At 48.1% G+C, this 14,189-nt stretch overlaps 1 protein-coding gene and 1 non-coding gene across 4 annotated transcripts in view; both read left to right on the top strand.

Annotated features, from left to right (window-relative positions):
* CAMK1D (calcium/calmodulin dependent protein kinase ID) overlaps positions 1-14,189 on the top strand; it is a 458,904-nt gene that overhangs the window by 87,387 nt on the left and 357,328 nt on the right. The window lies entirely within an intron of this gene.
* Positions 6,458-6,586, top strand: LOC127483632 (U6atac minor spliceosomal RNA). Its single transcript, XR_007910070.1, has one exon. It is a non-coding gene; the product is annotated as a U6atac minor spliceosomal RNA (small nuclear RNA).

Genomic DNA, 14,189 nt, shown 5'->3' with positions numbered 1-14,189 from the left:
CCTATCCCGCTCTCTGCTAAGGCCTGGGAGGGCAGTAGAAGATGGCCCAAGTCCTTGGGCCCCTGCACCTGCGTGGGAGACCTGTGGGAAGCTCCTGGCTCCTGGCTTTGGATCAGCAAAGCTCCGGCTGTCACGGCCAACTTGGGAGTGAACCAGTGGATGGAAGACTTCTCTTTCTCTCTCTGTGCCTCTCCTCCCTCTGTGTAACTCTTTCAAATAAATAAATAAATCTTAAAAAAAGAGATAGTTTTCCTTTATCGCCAAAGTGATATCACAATTAACAGGAATAATGGCAGTTTTTAGTATCTTCCAGTATCTGGTTCATATCCAGATATCTCCAGTTGCAGGTGCATCACATGCCAGATTTATAGTACCGCAGTTGCTTCTTCAGAGAAATAAGAACGCAGAACTAACTCGGTTATCGCTATGGTTCCTGGAAGCTTGGGTTTCATGTGTAATGCTTTTAGGAAATGCTGCTTTGTTTGTTCACTTATTTCTTCAAGCTTTAGAAACATAAACGGTGGCTGAATGGCAAGATGAAATGAGACTTGGGAGTCATGTGCTCAGAGGAACCCACCAGGGCAGGTCCGTGGTGGTCTCAGACAGGACTTGTCTTGCAGATGGGGAAGCTGAGGCGAGTCTGCTGCTTGGGTCAGAGAGGAGAGGCCTGGCAGGTGCGGGGGCATGTATTTGTGGTCTCCATAAATGTTCATGAAGCTACTTCGTGTTGCAGGGACCTTGACAGCCCTTTGGATTTCGTTCCGTTCTGTTAATTGAGACTCCGGTGTTTTCTTTAAGGAGCCTCACTCCTAGGCTCGTCTAAGGAAACTCCTCATTCCAGAGTAAAAGAAAGGTTTAAAGTCATGCTGTGCCTGGCAGATGTCAGGTGCTGCAGGCCAGGATGTCCCTAGCCCGTTCTCTGCATCCCGCAGGTTCCTCACTGAGAATCGGCTTCGTCTTCCCACCTGGTTGAGCCTCAGGCCATTTGCTAGGAGGGTCTTGGTGCCAACAGCCCATTAGAACACATTCTTTCCCACTTATTCTCTGAACCAGTTGGGAAGTGAGGCCGACAGACATCAAAATACTGATTTTATTCCCTATAAAGGCTTAAATTAGAGAACCACGGTGTATGGCAATAAAGGGTTTCCTAATCTGGAAGCTCAGAATCAGACAGAATCTCACCCTAACTGCCTGGTCTGAAGGAGAGAGAGAACCTCTGGGCTTCCCTGTGCCTCCTGCTGCAGCCTCACCTGGCTGGCCAGGTGACTCCCTCGCCTTGCCCTAGCGAGGATGGGAGGGAGCAGGAGCAGGAATGTTCAGGCATAAAGACAGGGACATTGGGAGTGGGGACAGCCATTCCTCACTCACGCTTACCGCCACCTGAGACCTGCTGTCCCCATGGCACACCTGAGGCTCCCCTTCCCCAGGGCAGCTCCTTTCCTGTTCTTAGCTTCATAGACTAACTCATTGAGAGGAATGAGAGAAATACGTTCTGATCATAGTGGTGTTCCATAAATACCAAGTGTCATTCAGTTTATTGGCACACCTTGAGCAGGTAAATCATTCTTTAAAAAATTGTTTTTATTTGGGAGTGAGAGAGAGTGAGAGCAAGAGAGGGAGGGAGAGAGAGGTGTTTTCCATCTCTTGGTTCACTTCTAAATGGCTGCAGACTGAAGCCAGGAGTTGGGAACACAGTTTGAGTCTCCTTCGTGGGTGCAGGGACCTAAGTACTTGGTGCAGGGACCCAAATACTTGAGCCCACACCTGCTGTCTGCTATGTTGTACCATTAGCAGGAACCTGAATTTTGGAAGCAGAGTTGGAACTCAAACCCAGGCAGTACAATGTGGGATACTGGCACTCACGGGGCGTCTTAACCACCAATGCCTGCCCTGTGGGCATTTGGTTTAAAAGACTATCTTCAAAACTTCTCCCAAACCCTGAGTGTTGGTTGAATGAATGAATGTATCAGTCACTTGTGTGTGGGTGGAGACTTGAGGATGTGTGTGTTTATGTGTGTCAGAGGTGAGGCTGGAGAGGAAGTGGGGTGAGGAGCTCAGGCTTCTGGGAGATTTCTTGCCCAGAGGAATTCTGGGCTCCTCTGGAGGGTGCCCCGTCCCTGGACTCTGGGCACCAGGGCTGTGTTGATGGTGGCGGGGGGGGGGGACTTGACAGCATTTGCCTGGCATCCTGCTCTTGTCCTGTGGTGGGGCTGGTGGTCCCCTCATGGAGAGAAAGGGCTGGGCAAGTGAGTCAGTCCAGTGAAGACACAGGGGTGAGTATGGAAGGAGGAGAAGCCCTACCTTACCTCGTGGAGCAGCTGTGTTAGGTGGACGGTGCTGGCATAGAAACTGCTCTTTGTTTTTAGGTGTGTTCTGAGAGCAGAGCCCAGCAGTGATCTTTGTTGAAATGAATGGAGCAGAAGAGAGCATTACATTTTCTTTACTAGCCATTTGTAAAAGACTATAATGAGATCTATGTAACACCAGGTTTACCTTTTAAACTATTTGAAATGGAGTGGCATTAAGTGTGCTTGCCTGTTGGACAACCATTGCCACCATCCATCGGCAGAATGTTTTCATCTTCCCGAATTGAAACTCTCTCTCGCCATTGAACAGTAACTGCTTCTCCTCTTGTTAGTCCTGGGCAGCCACCACAATGCTTTCATCTCTGTGAAGCTGACTATTCTAGGGGCCTCATCTAAGTGAAATAACGCAATAGCTGTCCCTTTTTGTTAAGATTTATGATTTATTTGAAAGTTACAGAGAGAGAGAGGGAGAGACAGGGAGAGATAGTGAGAAATAGTTGCTGGTTCACTCTTCAGGTAGCCATAATGGCTGGAGCTGGTCCAGGAGCTTCTTCCAGGTCTCCCACATGGATGCAGGGGCCCAAGTACTAAACCTATCTTCTGCTGTTTTCCCAGGCCGTTGGTAGGGAGTTGGATCAGAAGAGGAGCAGCCAGGACTCGAACTGTTGCCCTTATGGGATTGCCAGCATTGCAGGCAGTGGCTTTTCCTGCTATGCCACAACACCAGCCCCAATCCAAGCACTTGGGTCATCTTCCACTGGCTTATTTTGTCACTGGCTTATTTTGCTTGGCATAATATCCTCAAGATTCATCTGTGTTGTGCCAGGTATAAGAATTTCCTTCCTTTTTAATGGCTGCATAGTATTCTCTTGTGTATCTGTTCTGTGTTTTGTTTATCCGTTGATGTGTCAATGGATATTTGGGTTGCTTCCGCTTTTTAGTTATTGTGAACAATCATGCCATCAACATGAATCTACAAATACCTGTTTGCACTACATGTTAAAAAGTAAGCTCTTTATTTGCAATATACTATATTCATTATAGTCTTGGTGACCACCACACACCTTTGATTCACACTGAGCCTAAATTTAGGATTATTCAGAGACTCTAACATTTTACCTGTAATACACTTTGTCATTTGAGCCTTATCTTTTTTTGTCCTGAGTTCTTAATTTTTGTGCCCTTAATTGTACACTTAATTTTGATGGGTCTCGTTCACTGAACCAGGCTGCCAAGGTCTTTAGAATTGTGAATCTTTCATCAGGTTTAATTTTAGGCCATTCGCAAATATGATGATCCAGGATATCCTCTATCTCTGTTTGCCCGTCACCAGTGAAATTGTTGAGGCAGCAGGGGCAGGGATCTGTGGACACTGCCGGAAGCCCTCGTCCCCTGCTTGGCTTATTTCTTTGGGACTGCTGTGTAGCTGTTCACCCACTTACCAAACTTTTTCATCTCTAGCCCCAGTCTTCATTTCATTTGTAAGGAAATCATGAGTAAGTTTGTTGCCACATGACATGTCTACAGATCCCCATGCTGTAACGGTCTACGTCTGTTGGGAAGTGAATTAATCCAGTTTGGCCACATATACTCAGTCTTAACGTTGTTTTAGTGAGTGATGGCAGGCACCAAAAAGTTGTGAGTAAGCCAGGGTTGACTGTTCTCTTACATTGTTGTTGTTGCCTGGTCATAATGAAAGCAATGCATTTGCTGTGCCAAATTCAGTAGAAGATGCCCATTAAGCAAACATGTGGCAGCATTAGCAAGCGGGCCTCGGACGGCCCACGTTGCCTCTGTCATCTGGAGTTTCAGCTCTGTGCGCTCTTAGGTGCTGTGATCACCATTTTAGCTGAAAGCGATGCTTCTGGGGATTTGCCAGTGCTTTCTTTTTTCTTTTTTTAAAGATTTATTTATTTATTTGTCTGAAAGGCAGAGTTACAGAGACACACACACAGATACCTTCTGTCCACTGGTTCACTCCCCAAATGGGCGCAGTGCAAGGGCTGGGCCAGGCTAAAGCTGGAATCCTGGAACTCTGGATTTCGCATGTGGGTGTGGGGATCCAAGCACTTGGGTCATCTTCCACTACTTTTATCAGGAGCATTAGCAGGGAACTGGGTTGGGAGTGGAGCAGCTGGGACTCAAACTGAAAATCCAAAATGGGATGCTGGCATTGTAGGTGGTGGCCGCTTAACCAGCTATGCTGCACTGCTGGCCCCTGTTTGCTAGTGTTTCCAAAGCAGGATTTGGTTATCCTTGTAATAGGCACCAGGCGGCCAAACTCCTTCCAGACAAGGGCTGGATCTTTTTAGGCCTCAAGCGTAAAGACCAGGCAGTAGGCCTTGCCTTGCTGGGTGTGTCTTTTACTGGATGCAAGGACAAGGATTAGCTAGCTAAGTGTTTTACCCCATTCCTAATTCATCATGCTAACTAGCAAGCCACCAGTTTCGTCAAGGAAAAGACATTTCTGACGTGTGTCCTGCAGGAGTGCTTCTAGTTGCCACCTCTGAATGCTAGTCAGCCAGCCCAGGATGCTGAGATGGAAGTTGCGTACGATGAAGTTCACAAATCTCAAATCATCTGCCTTAAATTCCACACAAATGGAGTCAGACTTTTTTTTTTTTGAGATTTATCTGTGGTATACACAAACATTCATTTCTTCTCATTGCTGTGGAGTTGTCTGTTCCATGAAGAGTTTAAGGGGCTTGGCAGTGTGTAATGCCAGCATCCCATATGGGCGCTGGTTCTGTTAAAATCCTGGCTGCTTCACTTCTCATTGAGCTCCCTGGTAATGCACCTGGGAAAGCAGAAGAATGTGGCTGAGTCCCTGGGCCCCTGCCACTCATGTGGGAGACTTAGAAGCCCTTGGCTACTGGATTTGCCCTGGTCCAGTCCTGGTCTTGGTGGCTATTTGGGGACTGAAACAGTGGATGCAAAATCTTTTTCTCTCTGCGTAACTCTTTCAAAGCAGATGAATCTTTACAAAAATAAAAAAATAAAAACTGAGGAGATCGGCATGGTGGCGTAGCAGGTAAAGCTGCTGCCTTCAATGCTGGCATCCCATTTGGGTGCTGGTTTGTGTCCTGGCTGCCCCGCTTCCGATCCAGCTCCCTGCTGATGGCCTGGGAAAAGCAGTGGAAGATGGCCCAAGTGCTTGGGCTCCTGCCGCCCCTGTTGGAGATCTGGATGGAGCTCCTGGCTCCTGGCTTCAGTTTGGCCCAGCCCTGGCTGTTGTAACCATATGGGGAATGAATCAGCGGATAGAAGATCTGTCTCTCTCTCTCTCTCTAATTCAGCCCTTCAAATAAATAAAATATTGGAAAAAAATAAAGAGAAAGTTTAAGTATCCTTTTTATAGTTAATGAACATTTGGTTGTTTCTAGTTTGGGGCTATTAAGATACAGTAACTAAAACATTGTGATACATGTCTTTGGTGTTTGGAGTGTGTGTTATTAAGGTCACTAAGTGTGCCCGAGCCCCTGGATTTGAGATTTGAAGCTTACGTTAGCCAGCACATGGGGAATATCAGGCTGCCCATGCCAGATGAGCTTAAAGGAAAGTGAACGTGTGGCGCCAAAGCGTACCAAACAGAAACATGGGTTTGGTCTCGTATGACCTGCATTTAGTGAATCCAGTTTGGTGTGAAAGCAGCCCGTTGCTTCTGTGCTTCCTGCGTGCAGAGGCAGAGAGTGGCTTCCCGAAAGTGGAGGTTCTCGCGTGAGCATGTCTTTTTTCCTTGTGCCTTCTCCAGAAAGGGTGGGAGAGAACCTCTCTGTTACTTCTGCAAGGAGGCATCATTTTCCTAATTATGGATGTGCACTGTGGAAAAGTCATGAATTACCATAGAAACTGCTTTTGGGGATCCCTTGAGTTGCAACGAGGATGATTTTAAAATATTCATTATGTATTTATCTCCATGTCAGTTTGTGGATTGTGGTTAAAAAATTCGCTGTTGATTTAGAATATTTTCCTACTTGTATAAAAGTTTAATTCCTCCAATATTTATAGGTTTCTAGGTGGTTTTCCTCTGATAGGTTGCTGGAGGGGAAATTTTTTATCCTAAGAAAACTGATGGATGCAAATAGAATAGGGAAGCTGAACTCAGACCACCATTGGGGAATGTTGTGATGATTAAAATTTCAGAAGAATCTGTGTTTATGAAAATAGAGAAATAGGTTAGCAGTTTCTTTGGGGAGAATGGAATAAATTCTAGGATGTGTACCACACACGTGCATTTAAGGAATCACTATTTCTTTATGGCATTTGAAATTTGTAACTGATAAAAATATCATGTAAATGTATGGGATATGATGAGCTGTTTTAATGCATGTATATAGATTGTAATGTTCAAATCAGGGTAGGTAAATCCATCTCCTCCAACATCTGTCATTTCTTCATGGTGAATGCATTCAGAATCCTTTGTTTTAGCTTTCGAAAGAAAATACAATACATTATTGTTATCTGTACTCATCCCGATGTGCGATAGAACCCCAGAACTTCTTTCTCCCATGTAACGATAACTTAGCACCCATCAATCAACCTTTCCTTATCCTGCCTGGCCCCCTAGCAATAGTGTTGAGAGGCTGGCGCCGCGGCTCACTAGGCTAATCCTCCACCTAGCGGCGCCGGCACACCGGATTCTGTCCCGGTTGCTCCTCTTCCAGGCCAGCTCTCTGCTGTGGCCCGGGAAGGCAGTGGAGGATGGCCCAAGTGCTTGGGCCCTGCACCCGCATGGGAGACCAGGAGAAACACCTGGCTCCTGGCTTCAGATCAGCGCGGTGCGCCAGCCACGGCAGTCATTGGAGGGTGAACCAACGGCAAGAGGAAGACCTTTCTCTCTGTCTCTCTCTCTCACTATCCACTCTGCCTGTCCAAAAAAAAAAAAAAAAAAACAAACTGTTGAGCAACCGTACATGTGACCCAGCCCTGCAGACACATTGGTCCTTTCTTTGACCCAGCAGTCCTCTTTTGTGTTCATATGAGTGACAAAATGACCTTTGCACAAGGTTATCGTTGAAGCGTAGTGTGTAGCACCCAGTGTCGGGAGCTACCCAGTGAGCGCCAGTCAGTGGGAGAGTAGTTAAGCGGATGATGGTGTGTGTCTGCAGCAGGATGCTTTGTGGCCGGGGGGAGGAGGACCATGGAGATTTGTGTGGCAAAGCGGGGAAAGATCTCCAGGTACATGGCTGGGGGGGCAAAGGAAAGGATGGATGGTGTTGAGATTATGCCAGCCTTTGCGTAAGAAAGATGGAGATATGAAAATACATGTGTGAGTTCACTTGTGTTTGCATTAGGAAACACTGGAAAGATAAATACGGCACGAACGAGAATGTCTGTGGTTGACAGAGGGGAAGGCAGTGATTGTGAATGGGTGTAGCAATGACTCTTTGCTCAGGTCTTTTTATTTTGTGTTGGCTTAAAACACTTGTTTATGCATTCATTTCTATTTAATTTGAGAGGCAGAAAGGCACATCAGCAGAGAGCTCTTCCATCCTCTGGTTCACTCCTCAAATACCCGCGACAGCTGGGGCTGAAGCCTGGAGCTCAGAACTCAGTGTGCATTCCCCAGTACTCCCAGGGAGTGCAGTAACACGAAGCAGGAATTCCGGGAGCTAGGGTTCCAACCCAGGCACTCCAAAACTGCTCTGCCACATGCCCTCCCCGTACTGACTTTGAAATCATGGAAAAAGCAGTTGATCAATACACAGGAATCCATCAGGACAGGCCCTCGGCATTGAACTAGACGAAGAGCCCGCGGTGGAAAGCCAGGATGACTGGGTGCACAGTGAAGGACTGAGGCGACCTCTTCCACTTCTTCTCTCAGAAGCTAAGTCATTCAGCCTTTCAGTCAGTCATTCACTCATCAGTTGCCTGCTGATCCCCCTCACCCTGTGCCAGATGCCATATTAGGTGCCAAGGATACAGCCACCGAGGGAAAGGTGCAAGTCCATGCCTTGGTGGAGATGGCATTCTCTAAGGGACAAACAGGTGATGGGTGAAGAAGAGGAGGTTCAGGTGTCTGAAGGCTGGGGGTGGGGGGAGGAGTCCACGCTGAGGTCAGGAGCAGGAGTTAATTGCTGATAAACTTGGCCTATTCATTTGTGTTGCCTTTGCGAACAACGCTGTCCACATAGGATCAGCCGCGGGGCCCTCGTTCAGTTCCTTGTGTCCGCATGGCAGTGTTGCCTGAAAGTCACATGGAGATACCGGAAGCATATTTCTCTTGTGTGTATTCATTTGTTCTTTTTCTGGTCTTTTATCAGTAGATTTCATCTTCATAGTTTCTGAGTCAGGTGCAAGATTAATATGGTTATTTTAAAGCATTTCTGTGATGAAGCTTTTTTTTAAAAGAGAATTTTTTTCTCTGTGGTTTTCAGTTCAGTGAAATTATGGTGAAACTCAACAGAGAGAAAGAGACACAGGTCAGAGCCATAGAGAGAAGCCAGGTGCACCATGCAGGTCCGGGTCTGCAGCCCCAGCAGGTTTGACTCAGAGAAAGGAGGAGACAGAGCATAGGCTGGGCAGTCAGGCTTGGGAGACTGGGGTTTTGCAGACAGTCCATCCAAGCGAGCTCTGTCTGATACAGAGCCAGGCCTAGATGTATGTAGTTAAGAAGACACCAAAATCATGGTGTTTTTTTTTTTTTTTTATTTGACAGGTAGAGTTGTAGACAGTGAGAGAGAGACAGAGAAAGATCTTCCTTCCGTTGGTTTACTCCCCAAATGGCTGCTACAGCCGGTGCTGCGCCGATCCGAAGCCAGGAGCCATGGTCTCCCATGGGGTGCAGGGGCCCAAGCACTCAGGCCATCCTCCACTGCCCTCCCAGGCCACAGCAGAGAGCTGGACTAGAAGAGGGGCAACCGGGACTAGAACCCGGCACCCATATGGGATGCTGGCGCCGCAAGCAGAGGATTAACCAAGTGAGCCATGGTGCAAAATCATGTTTTAAGTATATATATATAAAAATAAGCATCCGGGGCAGGCTCTGTGGTATTGTGGGCTAAGCCTCCACCTGCGGTACTGGCATCCCATAGTGGTGCTGGTTCATGTCCTGACTGCTCCTCCTCCTATCCAGCTCCCTTCTAATATGCCTGGGAAAACAGCAGAGGGTGACCCAAATGATTGGGTCGCTACACCTGTGTGAGAGACCCAGAGGAAGCTACTGGCTCCTGGCTTCAATTAAGCCCAGCTTGGGCTGTTGCAGCCATTTGGGGAGTGAATCAGCAGATGGAAGACTTCTCTCTCTCCCTCTCTTTGTAACTCTGCCTCTCAAATAACAAAAGAGTAATGCAGTTTGGTATTTCATAATCACAGTAAACTCTGTCCTACAACATAGTAAGGAGATGTTACAGGATTCCCCAGAATTCACTGATGTCCTAGGAAATGTGCTAAAATGGTGGTAATGCAAGCTTGTTGTGGTATGTCCAGTCCTCAGCTGGCCTAAGGGACTTGGGGCATCTTTGAGGGCTGCTGTTGGAGAACTTTGTTGGATTTGTTCTCTCTGATCTCAGGGTGAACTTGGGAAGGTGTGATCCTTGCTTCCTGGCAGATAAGGAAAAAGGGTGGGCAATGGCTGCAACAGGCTCTTTCCACTCTGCTTCCTTCGTGGGCCTCGTAGGAGTGTCAGGCACCACTGCTGGGCCTGGCCGCGGGAGTCAGAGCTGGACTGCCGTGCTGGTACTGTGCACGTGTAGTTCACTGTCGGTCACAGAGGAAGGCAGCCTTGCAAAGAAGTTGCTTGCAGCAACTGCACTTGAGGACGTAGCAGGGGGCCTGGACGCTGTGAGGGGGTCCTGGGTTGCTGCTGTTGGCTTTTGTTCTGAATTCCCTTTTGCAGAGAGGGAGTGCGACAGGCAATAAGGGTAAGAAAGGACAGTGGAAACAGAGCAGAGGTGGGCTCATCCCTGGGGTTATGATTTAGCCAGGAGGCGCTACCCAAGCAAGGAGCCCCAAAAGGTGTGTAACAGCCTGGAGGCGCTTCAGTTCTCTTATAACCACAGTTCTTCCTCTGCGACTGTATCCTCCCTGCGTGGAGCAGAGTCTGTGTGTTTTGCCACCCCTCCCGGGAGGGAGAAATTTGTTACTCATCACAGAAACCAAAGACCCCTTTTCCTGGGAGCTGTTCCCTGCTTTCTAAATACACGGGGAACCCCGTTTTCTGGAATCCACCTCAGCACCATGTTCCCTGCCGACGCTGCCTCTGCCCCAGCAAGATCCCTCACTCTGAGAGGCAGTGAAAACAGGAGTGCGTGTGTTCATGGTGGTTTTAGTGTTCTGTCCAAGCCCCAATCCTGCCGTCTTTATGGACAATTAGCAGTCTTTACGTGCATATTGTACTGAATGGACAGTTTATATTTCTGGACCATTGAGGTTTTTTTTTTTCCCTCCCTTCTCATAAGTGCTTGTTAGCATTTGCCTGTGTTGGTGAGTCTCAAGGCAGGCCGGTTGAAGTGGTGTAAGATATGATGACAATGTTAGCGATGATGAAGAAACACTGATCATCGTGCTGCCTTGGGTAGTACGTGCTGTTCAGCACCAGAAGGGTCTGAGTCCCCATGTCACCGGCTCAGCGGGCTGGGTTAAGTCCAGAGTGCTTGTTTCTTTTTCTTTTTTAAAAAATTTTTAAAGCTTTTATTTATCTGAGAGGTAGAGTTACAGAGAGTGAGAGGGAGAGACAGAAAAGTCCTTCATCTGCTGGTTCACTCCCCAAATGACAGCAGTGGCTGGAGCTGGGCCCATCTGAAGCTAGGAGCCAGGAGCTTCTTCTGGGTCTCCCATGTGGGTGCAGGGACCCAAGCACTTGGGCCATCTTCTACTGCTTTCCCAGGCCATAGCAGAGAGCTGGATTGGAAGAGGAGCAGCTGGGACATGAACCAGTGTCCATATGGGATTCTGGCATCGCAGGTGGAGGATTAACCTACTGCACCACAGCACTGGCCCTGGAGCTCTTTTCTGCCCAGAAAAGATAGTGGAGGCCATGTCGGCTGCAGCAGTGTTGGAAGCTGGCTCACAGGAGAGAACAGCATAGACGAGGCACATTTGGATTGGGTCGGGGAGAGGGAAGGGCTACCACACTGGGGAACAAGCTTCTATGGGCAGAATCCTCCCAGGCAAACAGCTGCTGGCCATCGTGTCTGGAGACCAAGGCAGAGAAGAGCAGACTTGGGTCCTGACTACTGTAGTTGGAGAATGAGAATAAGCTCTAAGAGCTTTTTCCCATTTCTACAGAGATGGCTTCATGTGTTGAGTGCCTGGGTGTAGAGTAGTTACTAGCTTGATTATTTGTAGTTCAGAAGTTTAGTTTTTCAGCAGTCAGGCCTGTGTAATCTGTGGCCGTCTGCATCCGCTGGTTCTCTCACCTGTGTGGCCGCTGCTGTGCTGTCACTGCCACTTCCTGGAGCTCTTTCTTCTCCTGGGGCTGGCGACTTGAAGAAGGTGAGGGAAATGCTTGGCTGGGGCCTGAGAAACTGGTGAGTCTGGATCTCACAGCAGTGATCTAAGTCCCCGGCTGTTTTGTTCCCTCTTCTTCCCATGGCTGTTCAATGACTATTCAACCAAGGAAGATGGTGTGAGCCGACACTCAGCCCGGGTCTTGGCAGCTGGTGTTCTGTAGATCTCTCCCCGCCCTTGGTGGCTTCTCAGCCTTCCCCCACCGCACTCAGCGGGGAGGGACAAACGAACCCCAGCAGCTGCCGGTGCTCCCCAGACTGGGGCTCCAGGGAGACTGCTGGGGCTTGTGGCTTCACCAACCCCTGACACAGGAACTGCGATCTGAGAACTTAGCGTTAGTGGCTGTTATCAAACAAGGCAGAAAAGGGGTCACAGTCATCCCAATCACAAATTGTTGTATTTGGTGTTTCTTGAATTTTTACATATGGTTCCTAAGGCGGTTGTCTCAAGCAGAGTGTTAGATTCCACAGCACACCTATACCCAGGCGCCATTCAGGCCCCCAGGCAGGAAATCTTTGGTCCCGAATTCTGTGTCTGCATTTAGAGCCACCAGGTGGAAATCCAGTGGGAAGGGAGGCGAAGACTAGGGTCTATCCACCACCCATCAAGTCTTCAGGAGTTCTGTGAATTTCAGCCACGTGCGGAGGTTTAGCAGTGGGTTTCTTCTCGTTGAGGGATAAGATAGTGGGATTGGCATTTCTACTTTGCCAACTCAGACAATGACAACTAAAAAAAAATCCAGCTCATCTGGGCATTTCTATAGCAGTCACTGGTTCTAGACAACCCTCAGTTATCCATGAGTGTGGGGGAGTTTTGCAGATAATAAAGATCCCCCAATAATCCAGAAATTTTACTTTGATTGTTCGTTGTTATTTCTGCCAAGTCTATCTTAGTTTTAAAATGAACATTGAACACACTTCAGTGAGGTGATGCATTTGAGCAATGGCTGTGTGTTTTATCCGGGTTATTGCGTTGGGTACCTCGGTATGGTGTTACTCCCGTATTAGATAAGAAGAGAGGGAGCACTTCAGGGAGGCCAAAGGCAAGGTCACCATTGAGAACTGGAGCTGGACTTAAGCTTCTTCTCTGTGACTGATGATGCATACTATTGTTTTTAAAAAACTTGCCTACCTTTTGGTGGTAAACAGGAGAAAGCCAGGAGAAGGCTGAAATAATTTTAGGCTAGCAGTGTTGGAGTAACCAACAATTGCAGGTATTTGAGAGAGAGAGCATCAGTTTCTTGATTTAGAAAATAAAGGTTGAAGGTGGGTGTTGGGGTACAGCAGGTTAAGCTGCCACTTGGGGTGTCTGCATCCCGTATCAGTTGCCTGGGATTGAGTCCTGTCTCCACTTCTGATCCAGCTTCCTGCTGACGTGACCTCCCCTCCCCAACCCCGAGAGACAGCAGGTGATGGCTCAAGTGCTTGGCCTCTTGCCATCCACATGGGAGACCCAACTGGAGTTCCTGATTCTTGGCTTCAGCCTGGGCTAACCCTGGCTTGTTGTGAGCATTTAGGGAGTGAACCAGTGGATGAAGTCTATCCCTGTTTCTCTGTCTGCCTTTCAAATACAGACAATGAGATGAATAAATTTTCATATTTTGGATATTGATATTGTACGTAGGAGATGAGACAATGCTTGGATGAATCCAACCAGCATTTAAATATGTTGGGGACGGCTGTCCCTCCTTTAGGCTCCTGCCACTTGAGAAAGATCCATGTGTCGGGGGAAATGTGTCTTTGGTCCTTCTGAGTTAGTAGAAGGTCACCATGGCAGCCACACAGGGCTGTTCACAAGCTCATTGAGAGCCACATCTGACCCTGACAAATAAATAGCTGCTGAATGAGGCAACGTGTCACAGGAGTTGTCATAGCTCGGAGCACATTTTCTTGTTGAAGGTCTCTGGAACTTTCCAGCTAAAAGGCATACAAGGTATTGGTCGCTCATTTTTGGAGCAAAACAAGTGTCGTGAGGTTGCCCTTAATTGCTCAGTGAAGTTCTGGCTCTCCCCACCCTCGGGAAACCAGTTCTTAGTGTGAGGTTTCGATCAGGACAGATACCCAGGAGGAGCTACCGAGGAAGGAAGAAGGTTTATTTTGGCTCTTGGATTTAGAGGCTCCCAGTGAAGGTCGGGAGGCCCATTGGTCTGGTGTCTGATGAGGGTGCTGGATGACAGAGCTGGTGCAGAGGAGGAATGCCATGGGAACCAGGAAGCAGAGTGCCAGGCAGAGAGAGCATGCACATCCCCCGTGATCATGTGCCTCTCACCACAGACTCCACCCTCGCCACTGAATCCAATCCAAACACCTCTACCTTCAGACACCAGTCGGCTGTAGTCTCCACCTTTATTCCATCAGCTGTGAACACAAGACTTTGGGGACCAATCCTCTAACATGTGGGCCTTTTGGGGGACACCCAGCCTAGTATTCAAAC

Source organism: Oryctolagus cuniculus, chromosome 13, assembly GCF_051225735.1.
Source record: "Oryctolagus cuniculus isolate XC-2025 breed Fujian yellow rabbit chromosome 13, ASM5122573v1, whole genome shotgun sequence".
Classification (NCBI taxonomy): Eukaryota; Metazoa; Chordata; class Mammalia; order Lagomorpha; family Leporidae; genus Oryctolagus; species Oryctolagus cuniculus.
This window is presented reverse-complemented; position numbering and strand designations above follow the sequence as displayed.